This window comes from Cyclopterus lumpus, chromosome 2 (genome assembly GCF_009769545.1).
Source record: "Cyclopterus lumpus isolate fCycLum1 chromosome 2, fCycLum1.pri, whole genome shotgun sequence".
NCBI lineage: Eukaryota > Metazoa > Chordata > Actinopteri > Perciformes > Cyclopteridae > Cyclopterus > Cyclopterus lumpus.
In genome coordinates this window covers 2,573,956-2,580,323 of record NC_046967.1, presented here as the reverse complement: position 1 = coordinate 2,580,323, position 6,368 = coordinate 2,573,956, and the positions used below count along the sequence as shown (strand labels likewise).

Sequence of the window (6,368 nt, the reverse complement as noted above, 5' to 3'; positions counted from 1 at the left end):
GTCGGTAGTTAACGAGTGTTACCTGCTTACATTCAGGTTTACCTGTAAGTCCAGGTAGTTACAGAATGTGTCTGTCTGTAGTTGTTAACGAGTGTGACCTGCTTACATTCAGGTTTACCTGTAAGTCCAGGTAGTTACAGAATGTGTCTGTCTGTAGTTGTTAACGAGTGTTACCTGCTTACATTCAGGTTTACCTGTAAGTCCAGGTAGTTACAGAATGTGTCTGTCTGTAGTTAACGAGTGTTACCTGCTTACATTCAGGTTTACCTGTAAGTCCAGGTAGTTACAGAATGTGTCTGTCTGTAGTTAACGAGTGTTACCTGCTTACATTCAGGTTTACTTGAGGCAAATGAAAGGGGAGTTATAAACTGTCTCCAGTGAGCGAGTGTGAACGAGCAAATTCGAAATACAAGAAATAACTATCAACATCTCTATATTCTTTGCATTAATATAGATTATTATATATTTTTTCCATTGAATGGTATAATTGACACTGAACTAGTTCCTCTTTATCTCAGTGATAGTGTCCAAATGAGCATAAAATATCACTGACCCTGAAATTCTATCTCTTGTGTCATCATATACTGAATGAATCAAAACTACAGAGCAAAATCACACTGATTGAACCAATCTATGAACTGTCGGAAACAATGGATATCAGGGGCCGCAAGAAAAATGTGCACACATTGAAAAAAAGTGACACTGCCCTTGGGGATTGCCTTTGGTGCTCATGGCGTGTCGCTCTGCAGTTCAAGAGACCTCATCCTGTACGCCGCTCTGCTCATGCTGGGGAGAGAGCTCCGCACCCCTGCAGACTTGGCCTTTGGACGCCCCCCAGGCCCTGAGTACGCCAGGAGCCTGCAGGACCGCCTCGAAGCAGCCCGTGGTTTTGCTCAGAAACAGCAGCTGAAACGCAACTACGACGTGAGAGAAAAAGGGAAGCACTTTGAGCAGGAGAGCTGGTTTGGGTCCATATTGGTGCTCCATAGAGACCGGCTCGCCCCTTACAGAGGGTCTCTTTGCCACTGGCATCAGGGGCACGGGGAATTCCTCCGCAGCGTTCCCTCCCTGCTCACTCCCCGGCCAGCGCTCCAGGGGGTTTCAGTCGGACCCCTCCTTCCCCACTGGTCCAGTGGACACGACCCCCCAAGACAGAGAAGGCCCCCGGGCCGGTTCAGAGGCTTTGTGGTTACAGGGGATGGGAAATAGTTGAAAGTTGTCTTTGATGGGGTCGGTCGTCAACCCCTCTCTCTAGCAATCACAGTGAGGCAGTGTGCATGCTGGTCGAGGTGCATGCCTGTGATTGGTGGAGGGGACCCTGTGTATATCTCCCCAAACCCTGCTGCTGCCATCCTCGGGTCAAAATGAGAAATACACGTTGACTCTGATGTGTGTTGGGTCGACACACTGTTGCTCTCCTCAAGGTCTCTTCCCCTTTTTTACCAGTGAAAGGTTTTTTTCTTTTTTTCTGGGGACATTTGCTGATCCGATGTGAGGTCAAAGGTCATTCTGGGCTATACAAAATAAACTGAATTCATTCTAATTGAAATTAGCTGTCACAAATTGTTATGTGTGAATAAAGACACAAGGAAAGGAATGTACGTACACTGTATTTATACATAAACAGGGAAACGTTTGTGGTTTCGAGCTTTACTCTGTTCACAATATGATATATCAATTATAATTATTACAAATAAAAACAGTATAATATTTCCATTAGGATTTAGAATGATTTGACTTAATTTTTCTCAGAATTACTAAAATATAATATTATAATGAGCTTCATAAAATGAATATTTCTGCAGAAAACAAACATGTCTGTGTCTGATCATAAAGTTGACACACACTCCAGGCTCGTGCACAGAGCCGTGCAGGTTAGTAGGCTTCAATTCACCGACGTTGAAACGGGGACTTCTGGAATTGACCTTCAAAATAAAATGGACACTGACTGGTGTTTGTCGGCCTGCGGAGCGGCACACAAACGAATGTCCAACAATTAGTACACATGTTGTTGTGTCTTGGACATCCAAGCAAAACAAATCTTCTAATCTTTTAAAAGTCTTCTGCTGTGTGGTCGACTAAATCAAATCCAGGTGGAGGTGGTGGAGCAGTCCCAGTCTCCAGATGCTCTCTGGATCATCAGCACTCAGCTGATCACGTCCATCTGATGAGAGAAGAAGAAGACAACAGAAGAGATGGATCAGTGTCTCCAGAGAGTCCCTTCATCAGCACATCAAGAGAAAGAGCAGCAGGGCCTCCAGTCTATGCAGCTTCCTCTGACCCTTTGGGTCATCCAGGCTGAGTCTTTGCTGAGGGTCCTGAACGCATCACGACTGCAGAACCAGAGAGGTGCTCGCTGTAAAGATGGATTCAACCCTGTTCTGCTGCGTTCACAACACACGCAAAGCCACGCGACTTCATACAGAGTCAATGCAAAGAAGGAATAAAAGGACAACATGTGAATGGACATATTTCGACACGAGTGAGAACTTGACGTGACGCTGCGTCTTTAAAGCCAATCGGTGTTGAGATGCTCCTACTTCGTCACTGACGTCCTGACGTTGAAAAGAACCCACAGCTGGAGGTTCCCTACGAGGCCTCATATTAGTCCAGAGACCAGATGAAACTGGGTCCCTTGCTCCTTCCCCAGAGTCTTTGTGCTTTCTCTCCTCACAGGTTCTCTGGGTCGTGTTGCCTCTGGACCCTGGTCCTGCCTCCTGCTGGGGTCCTGCCCGACCCCTCCTGCTATTATCATTGGTATGTGTAGGTGCATGCAATTAGTATAGCCAAAACCATTACTGCTACCATTACTCTACCATATCCACTGTTGCTGCTATTTGGGGATTTTTGACCTCTTCATCATGACTACTACTCATTATATGAATTATTTATGTGATATGCATTGAATGTGTTGTAACTCTGTTATGTTGAACTTCAGGTCACGTGACATCTGTTGTACTTCTGGTTACATGACATCTATTGTACTTCTGGTCACATGACATCTGTTGTACTTCTGGTCACATGACATCTATTGTACTTCTGGTCACATGACATCTATTGTACTTCTGGTCACATGACATCTATTGTACTTCTGTCCATCCTGATAGATCCTCCTCAGTTGCTCTCACTAACCCTTTCTTACCCTTTTCTCCCAATGTTGGAGAGTTGTTCATGAACTGATGTGAGGGTCAAAGGTCAGAGGATGTCATATGTGTACGGATTGTAAATCCCTATGAGGAGAGTTTGTGATTTGGGGCTATACACATATATGGATATATATATATATATATATATATATATATATATATATATATATATATATATATATATATATATATATATATATCCATTCAGAAAACTAATATTTTAAAAGTTGTTTTCTTGTCTTCTTGTGGACAATTAACAAAACATGAATTTAGACTTTTCATAAATCTGCTTCATTTTTATCCGTTCATTGTAATTCAATCACAGCTGAATCTGTATTTTGGGTTCTTACAGCTGCAGTAAACCAGCCCATGTGTGTCTTGCTAGATCCAGAGAATACATTCTCCAGATGATGTCATGAACCAGACATGATGAAGTTTGGTTTCCAGGATATCTGGAACTTCCTCAACGTGAACAAAGCAGCACTAGTGGATGTTTCAGCCGTGACTGATGATTGGCTCCATGGAGGAAAAGACTGAGCAGTAAAACACCAGCTAATGTTCTTGGTTACTAAATGTAAAGCTGGTTCTATGAAGTGAGAGCCAGTGGTGTGCAGGCTTCAGTCAGACTGATCTCAGATCTTTAACAGAGATGATCAATAGTTTGATAGTTTGATGAATGAGGACCACAATCTCTAAACATCTCGTGATGCCGTCAGCTGTGATCCAGCTTCACTTCCTGTAGACGTGAACAACAACAACACATGGACTCAAACCCTCTACTGACCTTAGAGTCTCCAGTCTACAATGTGGACTCTCCAAAAGATCAGACAGCAGCTTCACTCCTGAATCCTGCAGTTGGTTTCCTCTCAGATCCAGTTCTCTCAGACTGGAGGGGTTTGACTTCAGAGCTGATCCCAGAGAAGAACAGCCTTCCTTTGAGATCTTACAGTATGACAGACTGAAAACACACAAAACAACACACAGAGTTTATCATATCAATACACAATGAATCATTATTTACATCATTAACATGAGAGGCTTTCATTTTGGTTTCATCTTCTTTTGTAAACAGACATGTTGTTAAAATCATGTCCCTGTAAACACATTTCAAACCCTGATTCCAGTGAAAGAAGTTCTTCCAGCTCTAACAAACTCAAAGCAGGACTCAAAGCGTCCTGGTTCCCTGAAAGCAGGAGGGCCAAAAGATCTTCATGTTGGTGGACAAGACATCCACCACTTTGATCCCCAGCAGGATAGTGGCCACTTCTCCATTCAGTTCACAGCATTATTTCCAGATGCATATCAGCAGAGACACCAGTAGACATTGTTCTCCCCCAGTAACATGTTGGGAAACCACCATGAACTTGGGCTAGAAGGCCTGGAAGTACGTGAGCATTAACGTGCGCTGTGATTGGTCAGTGGGCCAGCGTGACAGTGGGATACGTAACAAACCCCACAGCTAGCAGCCTTCACCCAGCAAGTAAAAGCCTTTGTGCGTCACTTTCAGTCCAACAACTATGAACCATATTCCTGCTGACAGCATCAGAGAAGAGTTGCTCATTGTATTGCGTCAGCTTTACGGACTGGCATGTCTGGAGGTGACGAGCCTGATATCGACTGCCACTGTCGAGCGGACATCTTCAGCCCTAAAACGCAACTGGGGAGGCTCGACTCATCACTGGCGTCCATGGGCATCGAGAAGGACCTTGTTACTGGGACTGAAGCCACCGATCCACTGGACTACCGCGTCATTGAACTGTCTGTTAACAAAGAGGAGGATGGACTTTGTCTTTAAGTGAACAGCATCTGGTGAGTCAACTGCTTTTTGTAGTAGCGTTGTGTCCATTTGTCTATGGTGTTGTTTTTATTATGGTGTAGCGACCCTGTACAGGGGAGCTTTGTATTTGGAGGGGTCTGTCGTCAACCCCTCTCTCTAGCCAATCACGGGGAGGCAGTGTGCGTGCTGGTCGAGGTGCGTGCCTGCGATTGGTGGAGCAGAGGGGAGGCGGGTTTGACCTGTTCTGGGAACGGGAGTGAGTTAAGTTTGTTAGACGAGTACCGTGTTGATGAAACTGTCCGTGCTGTTAGCATCAGAGTGCCTCGTCAATGTTGTTGTTGAACAATCAATAAAGTGTTCCTGAAGGACGTCAACCCGTCTCCGTGCCGTGAGTGAAACGCACCGAAACGTTACAATATAGTTAACATCGTTCCTTCTGATGTGAATAATATTTGAATGTTTCGTGCTCTTGAGTGTGCAGTGTTTTAGTGACGCAGTTTTGTTGGATTGTTTTGTTATGAATAAATGTGAAGTTGTTCCTGTCATTGTGTTAATTACATTGATGTGGACGACATGCAGCATCCCGTCATGCGTGTATTTATGTATCTGCACTCTGTAGTTGAAGGTGTTGCACTTCATGTAACATTTTATTTAACTTGTTATGTGAATATGAGGTGTTTCCACAACATGATGTTGTTAGGTTGTTCAGCTGTAGTAAGATGGCAGAGAAGGCTCAGAGAGACAATGCACGGCCCGCCACTGGTGTGTATATATAGTATACTCATCATTACTCTTTTTGTGTCTCTTTGTGGTCATAATGTGTCTATTTGTGTCTTTGTGTGTCTCTCAGTGACATTCTGTAGGTGAAGGACAGGGGGCCCCTGACCCGTTGACCCCTGACCCTTTGGCCCCTGACCCGTTGACCCCTGACCCTTTGGCCCCCGAGCCTTTGGCCCCTTGCTCTGTGCCCAGTAGGCCTGTTCAGTAATCCATCAGCAGCATGAAGCCAGACAAGTTGTACATTTCATGATTGTAGAGGATGACATGCAGACAACGAGGCAGCTGATGTGAAGTGGAACATATTATCAGAAAATGTAACACTTGATGGATCAATACGTAGATCAATCAAATAGTTATTGATTAAACATGAAGGTGCTACACTAGCAGCAGACAGTGAACCCACCTCAGAGTCTCCAGACTACAATGTGGACTCTCCAGAAAACCACTCAGCAGCTTCACTCCTGAATCCTGCAGCTGGTTTCCACTCAGATCCAGTTCTCTCAGACTGGAGGGGTTTGACTTCAGAGCTGATCCCAGAGAAGAACAGCCTTCCTTTGAGATCTGACAGTGTGACAGACTGAAAACACACAAAACAACACAGAGTTTATCATATCAATACACAATGAATCATTATTTACATCATTAACATGAGTGGCTTTCATTTT

At 44.3% G+C, this 6,368-nt stretch overlaps 1 long non-coding RNA gene across 1 annotated transcript; it reads right to left on the bottom strand.

The window, feature by feature from the left end:
• Positions 1 to 1,597: 1,597 nt before the first annotated feature.
• LOC117741411 lies at positions 1,598 to 3,972 on the bottom strand. Its single transcript, XR_004610717.1, has 2 exons — positions 3,931 to 3,972; positions 1,598 to 2,164 (listed from the first exon to the last, which is right to left on the bottom strand). It is a non-coding gene; the product is annotated as an uncharacterized LOC117741411 (long non-coding RNA).
• Positions 3,973 to 6,368: the final 2,396 nt, after the last annotated feature.